Here is a 6,928-nt window from a genome sequence, read left to right as displayed (position 1 = left end):
CTGAGAACCTGTAAATAGACTCGGGTCTTATGAGTTCAAATCAGGCCTCTGTTCTTTAGATCCAGAGTTGTTGGTAAATATAAATCAAGTAGGGCTTTAAAGAACTGTTTATCTTTTTCAGTGCTAGAAATTCCATGGTCAATTAGCCACCTCAAAACAACAAGAAAAGCACCATCACAACACCTGTGTTTATGACCAATCCGATTTCTTAGTTCCACTGCCTTTTATGGTAACCAGCCCTGTTTGCCTCTGCAAAGATGTGAGAATTGGACCATAGAGAAAGCTGAGTGCCAAAGAATTGATGCTTATGAACTGTGGTGTTGTAGAAGACTCTTGAGAGTCCCTTAGACAGCAAGGAGATCAAACTAGTCAGTCCTAAAAGAAATCAACCCTGAATATTCATTAGAAGACTGATGCTGAAGCTGCAATAGTTTGGCCACCAGATGTGAAGAGCTGACTCACTGGAAAAGACCCTGATGCTGGGAAAGATTTAGGGCAGGAGGAGAAGGGGACAACAGAGCTTGAGATGGTTAGCTGGCATCACCAACTCAAGGGCTTGCTTGTGAGCAAACTTTGGGAGATACTGAAGGACAGGGAAGTGTGGCGTGGTACAGTTCATTGGGTCAGAGTCAGACAGGACTTAGTGACTGAACAATGAACAATAACAAAAGTTGATAGAGTTTCTTTTTTCTTTTAACACAGACCTAAAGATTCTCTTATTTACCGTCTGTGGCTTAAGTCAAGAATTTTGGAACTGAGCAAACCATTCTCTCTTTTTTATTTTTGAGATGTCCAGGCATTTAGGAAAAAAATCTCTCATACTCACTGAATTGCCCTTCATACTTGACTATAGCAGCCACTGGTCCCTCACAGCTTTGCTTTGAGTTATAGCAGATGACCCCAGGGGATAATTTAATTAGTGGCTCAGGTATCATGTGCCACTGGCTATCAGAGTTCTACTCTTTAATATTTGCTAAAATTTTTCTGCCTTTAGGCCAGTGAACAAATCTCAAACTTGTCAACATGCACGTGTCCAGGAGCTCTTTTCCCACCCCATCTCCTATTTTCCCTTAAGCTTGTTGACTGCAAACATTTCTGGTCCTAATTTTGTAATTAGTCAGGGATCTTCACTGAGAGCAGCAAACACTGACACTGGCTGATTCAAGATAAAAGAATGTTTTGAAAGAAATGCCAAGGGGGCTGGAGAGCCAGATTCAGAGGCCACAAATCCAGAGAAGCAGCCAAATTGCACCCTAGAAACTGACCACTTCTTGTGGTGCCATTGTCACTGTTGAACATTCAAAGCCACAGAAAACACACCACTGGCAACTCTTGGTCATTGTCAGGACCCCTGGCACTGCCCCGGACAATGGTTGTTGCTGCTACACTTGTCTTGGTCTTCTGCAGAATGATTCATTTCTGTGGATATTTCTTTGCATCATTATCTCACAATTTAAAATACTGGCTACATGCATTTGGTTTCCAAGCCTAAATACAAAGGAGGCTAGACATGCAAGCTTCATAAATACTTGCCATATAAGACAGTAGACTGTCTCTCTTCTCAAGGGTTTTTACATGGGTAATTCACTATGCATAGGAAGATTGTATGATAGACAAACAAGCAGAAAGGCAAACATTCAATATAAATTGTTAATATTTAACAAGTTATTATCATCGCCATATGCTCTTATGAACTTTTTACATGTTTATTTTGTTCTTATGTTACTTCATTTTGGAGAGGAAATTAAAGTACAATGAGTTTAAATAGTTTCTCTGAAGTCACAGCTAATAAGTAACAGGAAAAAAAATTCCATTTCAGGTCTATCTAATACTAAATTCACCCTCTTACCTGTTATGGACACTGTTTATAACTGCATAATTAACTTCTCACAAGGTCCAAAAATATATAGTAATTTTGACATATGATATTGCTTTGTTTTTGGAGAAAATTGATAAAGAGATAAAGAAATGTCATATGAAAGAAGAAGAATATAAGATTGTGATTGAATTTAAAACCCAACTCAAAAAAATAAAAATAAAAACCCAACTCATTAGATTAAGACTTTTGCCATGGGCCTAAAATTTCTTAGGATTGTGAAATTGGGTCAGAAGTCCCTAGTTACAAAATTAGACTTTACTTTAGAATATATTGTAAACCTCTGAGCAGACCTCAGCAGACATTTTTTTCTGCTTTAGGACAATGACTCAATATTCTGCTTTCTGGATAACATCAGCAGAGATAATAAAGAAAGTGATATTGCCAGAGGTACTTTTCTCTTTACTGGACGACTAAATAGCAAAACAATAGATTCTGACATTGATAATAGCTATATGGTATAAAGCAACACTTTCACAACAATTTTTCAAAGTAATATTTTCTTTGTTTATGAGTATTTTTATATTTTAGGTTGATAGTATTATTATGTATTTTGAGGTAGCTTAATTAAAAGGTTAGAATAAAAAGACTGATATAAGGTTATTGATTTGTATTATTTGTCACATATAATGGTCTCAATCCTGCTCAATCTAGTATATGAAATGTTATAGCTTTAATTGTTCTTAATTGAAGAATGCTAATACTTTGACTTATCACTAATTATCTATGTACAACTAGTCTTACCTGGTTTTCCAAGCCTCTTTTCCATTCCACTCAAGCTTGAAGTTTTCTTGTCCCTTTATCTCAAAGTTAATTTCCTCTTATAGTTTATTGAAACAAGAAAGAGCATCTAACATGAACTCTCAACATTTATCTCCATTTCAGTTTTCACCTTTTTCTTATTTTTGTCCTTATTCTTATTCTCCCTTCCCCTCCCTCCTTTCTCCTCCCCCAGTTGATAGAATAAGAAAGAGGCACAGAGTGGATAAGTAACTTATCCAAGGTCAGGCTGCCAAGGTAGAACTAGAATTTTATCTCAAGTGGTCTGACAGCTGGGTCAAGAATCTTGGCCACTTCACATATTAACTCCAATTTTTCTGGGAACGGTTTGAAAGATAAATTATAAGTGGAAGCCCGACAGCAATGGATCTCTAAAGAGGCAATGAAAAGTATCAGACAGAAGATGATGCAATTCTTTGACTAGAAGAAAAAGAGTTGGGATGAATAGCTGAGACCAACTTTTGAGGTAAAAAGGATACAAACTTCAGGAACAACTAAATTAAAGATATGAGGTAGAGGGTAGAGTTAAGAACAATTCCAAACTTTCTTACACGGATATCCATGTCAGAGGTGTTACTGAGATACTGAATTTGAAAAAAATATGCTTGCACCCATATAAAAACAGTGAGTTATTTTAATTAATCTATGCATCCTACTAACAGTGGCAATCAGAATCCCAGCATTCGGAAATGAAAAGGTGAGAGAGAGGCTGGTGGTCATGGTGATGATGCTGAGTTTCAATCTACTGAATGAGTGATCATTACTTTTACTTCCCTTATACGTAAACCAGTTCTAGAACTAAGTTCATGGAGGTACTTGCTGTGAGAGAAGAAAAACCACAGAGCCTTTAGATCAGTCTAATCCTGACATCCAGTTTAATACTCTAATAATATCATTAAAGACATATGTGCCTTTTAGCAGTTACATAGAAAACAGGATCCATTTTGTGTCAATATCTGTTGTTCCAGACAAGTTCTTGGTTCAATGCCTGAAATTAACATTATAAGAAAAACAAAGAATATATTAGAGGCTATTGCATAGCCTTTTATATACTTGAAATTTATACTATGGATTTTTTCTTCTTCTAGGAAGATGCAAGACATATATACAATGGAATATTTGCTGCTATTGTTTTAACCACTAAATCATGTTCAACTATGATCCAACGCCATGATCTGTAGCCCACCAGGCTCCTCTGTCCATGAGATTCTCCAGAAAGAATACTGGATTGGGTTGCCATTTTCTTCTCCAGGGGATCTTCCCAACCCAAGGTCTCCTGCATTGTCAAGCATACATCTGAGCACATGGAAGCCCCACAACAGAATTAAAAGGCATGAAATATGCCATCTGCAGTGACATGGATGGCCAAAGAGACTATCATACTGAGTCAAGTAAATCAGACAAAGACAAATATATGATATTGCTTACATGTGGAGTCTTAAAAAATGGTACAAATGAACATATTTACAAAACAGAAATAAGTCACAGATGTAGAAAATAAACATGGCTCAGTTCAATTCAGTTCAGTCACTAAGTCATGTCTGACTCTTTGCAACCCCATGGACTGCTGCAGCACACCAGGCTTCTCTGTCCAACACCAATTCCCGGAGCTTGCTCAAACTCATGTCCATTGAGTCGGTGATGCCATCCAGCCATCTCATCCTCTGTCATCCGTGTCTCCTCCTGCCTTCAAACTTTCCCAGCATCAGGGTCTTTTCTAGTGAGTGGCCAGAGTATGGGAGCTTCAGCTTCAGCATCAGTCCTTCCAATGAATACTGAGGACTGATTTCCTTAAGGCTGGACTGTTTGGATCTTCTTTCAGTCGAAGGGACTCTCAAGAGTCTTCTCCAACACCACAGTTCAAAGGCATCAATTCTTCAGAGCTCAGCTTTCTTTATAGTCCAACTCTCACATCCATACATGACTACTGGAAAAACCATAGCCTTGACTAGACGGACCTTTGTCAGCAAAGTAATGTCTCTTTTTAATACGCTGTCTAGGTTGGTCATAGTTTTTCTTCCAAGGAGCAAGCATCTTTTAATTTCATGGCTGGAGTCACCAACTGCAGTGATTTTGGAGTCCAAGGAAATAAAATTTGTCACTGTTTCCACTGTTTCCCATCTATTCACCATGAAGTGATGGGACTGGATGCCACGATCTTAGTTTTTTGAATGTTGAGTTTTAAGCCAACATTTTCACTCTCTTCTTTCACTTTCATCAAGAGGCTCTTTAGTTCTTCTTCGCTTTATGCCATAAGGGTATGCCATAAGGGTGGTATCAATAAGGATGGTGTCATGTGCATATCTGAGGTTATTGATATTTCTCCCACAGTCTTGATTTCAGATTGTGCTTCATCCAGCCTGGGATTTCACACGACGGACATTTCATATAAGATAAATAAGCAGGGTGACAATATACAGCCTTGACGTACTCCTTTTCCTATTTGGAACCAGTCTGTTGTTCCATGTCTGGTTCTTTTTTTTTTTTTTTTTTTTTTAGTTGGAGGCTAATTACTTTACAATACTGTAGTGGTTTTTGCCATACATTGACATGAATCAGCCATGGATTTACATGTGTTCCCCCATCCTGAACACCCCACCCACCTCCCTCCCCATCCCATCCCTCTGTTGCTTCATGACCTGCATACAGATTTCTCAAGAGGTAGGTCAAGTGGTCTGTTATTCCCATCTCTTTCAGAATCTTCCACAGTTTGTTGTGATCCACACAGTCAAAGGCTTTGGCATAGTCAATAAAGCAGAAATAGATGTTTTTCTGGAACTCTCTTGCTTTTTCTATGATCCAACAGATTATGGCAATTTGATCTCTGGTTCCCTTGCCTTTTCTAAAACTAGGTTGGACATCTGGAAGTTCTCAGTTCACGTTGAAGCCTGGCTTGGAAAATTTTGAGCAGTTTACTTTACTAGGATGTGAGATGAGTGAAATTGTGTGGTAGTTTGAGCATTCTTTGGCATTGCCTTTCTTTGGGATTGGAATGAAAATTGACCTTTTCCAGTCCTGTGGCCACTGCTGCATTTTCCAAATTTTCTGACATATTGAGTGCAACACTTTTACAGCATCATCTTTTAGAATTTGAAATAGATCAACTGGGATTCCATCACTTCCACTAGCTTTGTTTGTAGTGATGCTTCCTAAGGCCCACTTGACTTTGCACTCCATGATGTCTTGCTTTAGGTGAGTGATCACACCATCATGATTATCTGCATCATGAAGATCTTTCCAGTATAGTTCTTCTGTTTATTCTTGCCACCTGTTCTTATTATCTTCTGCTTGTGTTAGGTCCATACCACTTCGTCCTTTATTGTGCCCATCTTTTCATGAAATATTCCCGTTGTATCTCTAATTTTCTTGGAGAGATCTCTAGTGTTTCCCATTCTATTGTTTTCCTCTATTTGTTTTCATCGATCACTAAGGAAGGCTTTCTTATCTCTCCTTGCTATTCTTTGGAACTCTGCATTCAGACGGGTGTATCTTTCCTTTTTTGCTTTGCTTTCTCTTCTATTCACAGCTATTTGTAAGGCCTCCTCAGACAACCATTTTGCCTTTTTGCACTTCTTTTTCTGGGGATGGTCTTGATCCCTGCCTCCTATACAATGTCATGAACCTCTGTCCACAGTTCTTCAGGCACTCTGTCTATCAGATCTAATCCCTTGAATCTATTTGTCACTTCCATGTATAATCATTAGGGATTTGATTTAGGTCATACCTGAATGGTCTAGTGGTTTTCCCTTCTTTCTTCAATTTAAGTCTGAATTTTGCAATAAGGAATAAATGCAAACATGGTTTCCAAGGGGGAAAGCAGGGGAGGCATAAATTGAGAGACTTGGACTGACATGTACACACACTATATATAAATAGGTAACACTTAATAAGAACCTACTGTATAGCACAGAGAACTCTCCTCAATACTCTATAATGGCCTATATGGGAATAGAATCTAAAAAAGAGTGAATATATGTATATGCATAACTGACTCACTTTGCTGCACAGAAGAAACTACTTTAACACTGTAAATCAACTATACACCAATAAAAATCAATTTTAAAATATAACATAAAAGTTCTGTTAAAATCATCCAAAAACATCAGAACAGTGACAATGGTAGAACAGTCATTTATGCCAACCCATCAAAGACATTCCATGTCTTTCTCATAAATAAACACTTCTGAAATCTATTGACTTTTAGCAATCTGAGGAATTATTTTCTCAAGGTTTCCAAATGTAATGCCAGCTTCCCGCATTATAAAAAAGACC

The sequence above is a fragment of the Cervus elaphus genome, chromosome 26, assembly GCF_910594005.1.
Source record: "Cervus elaphus chromosome 26, mCerEla1.1, whole genome shotgun sequence".
Classification (NCBI taxonomy): Eukaryota; Metazoa; Chordata; class Mammalia; order Artiodactyla; family Cervidae; genus Cervus; species Cervus elaphus.
Note: the sequence above shows the minus strand (reverse complement) of the source record.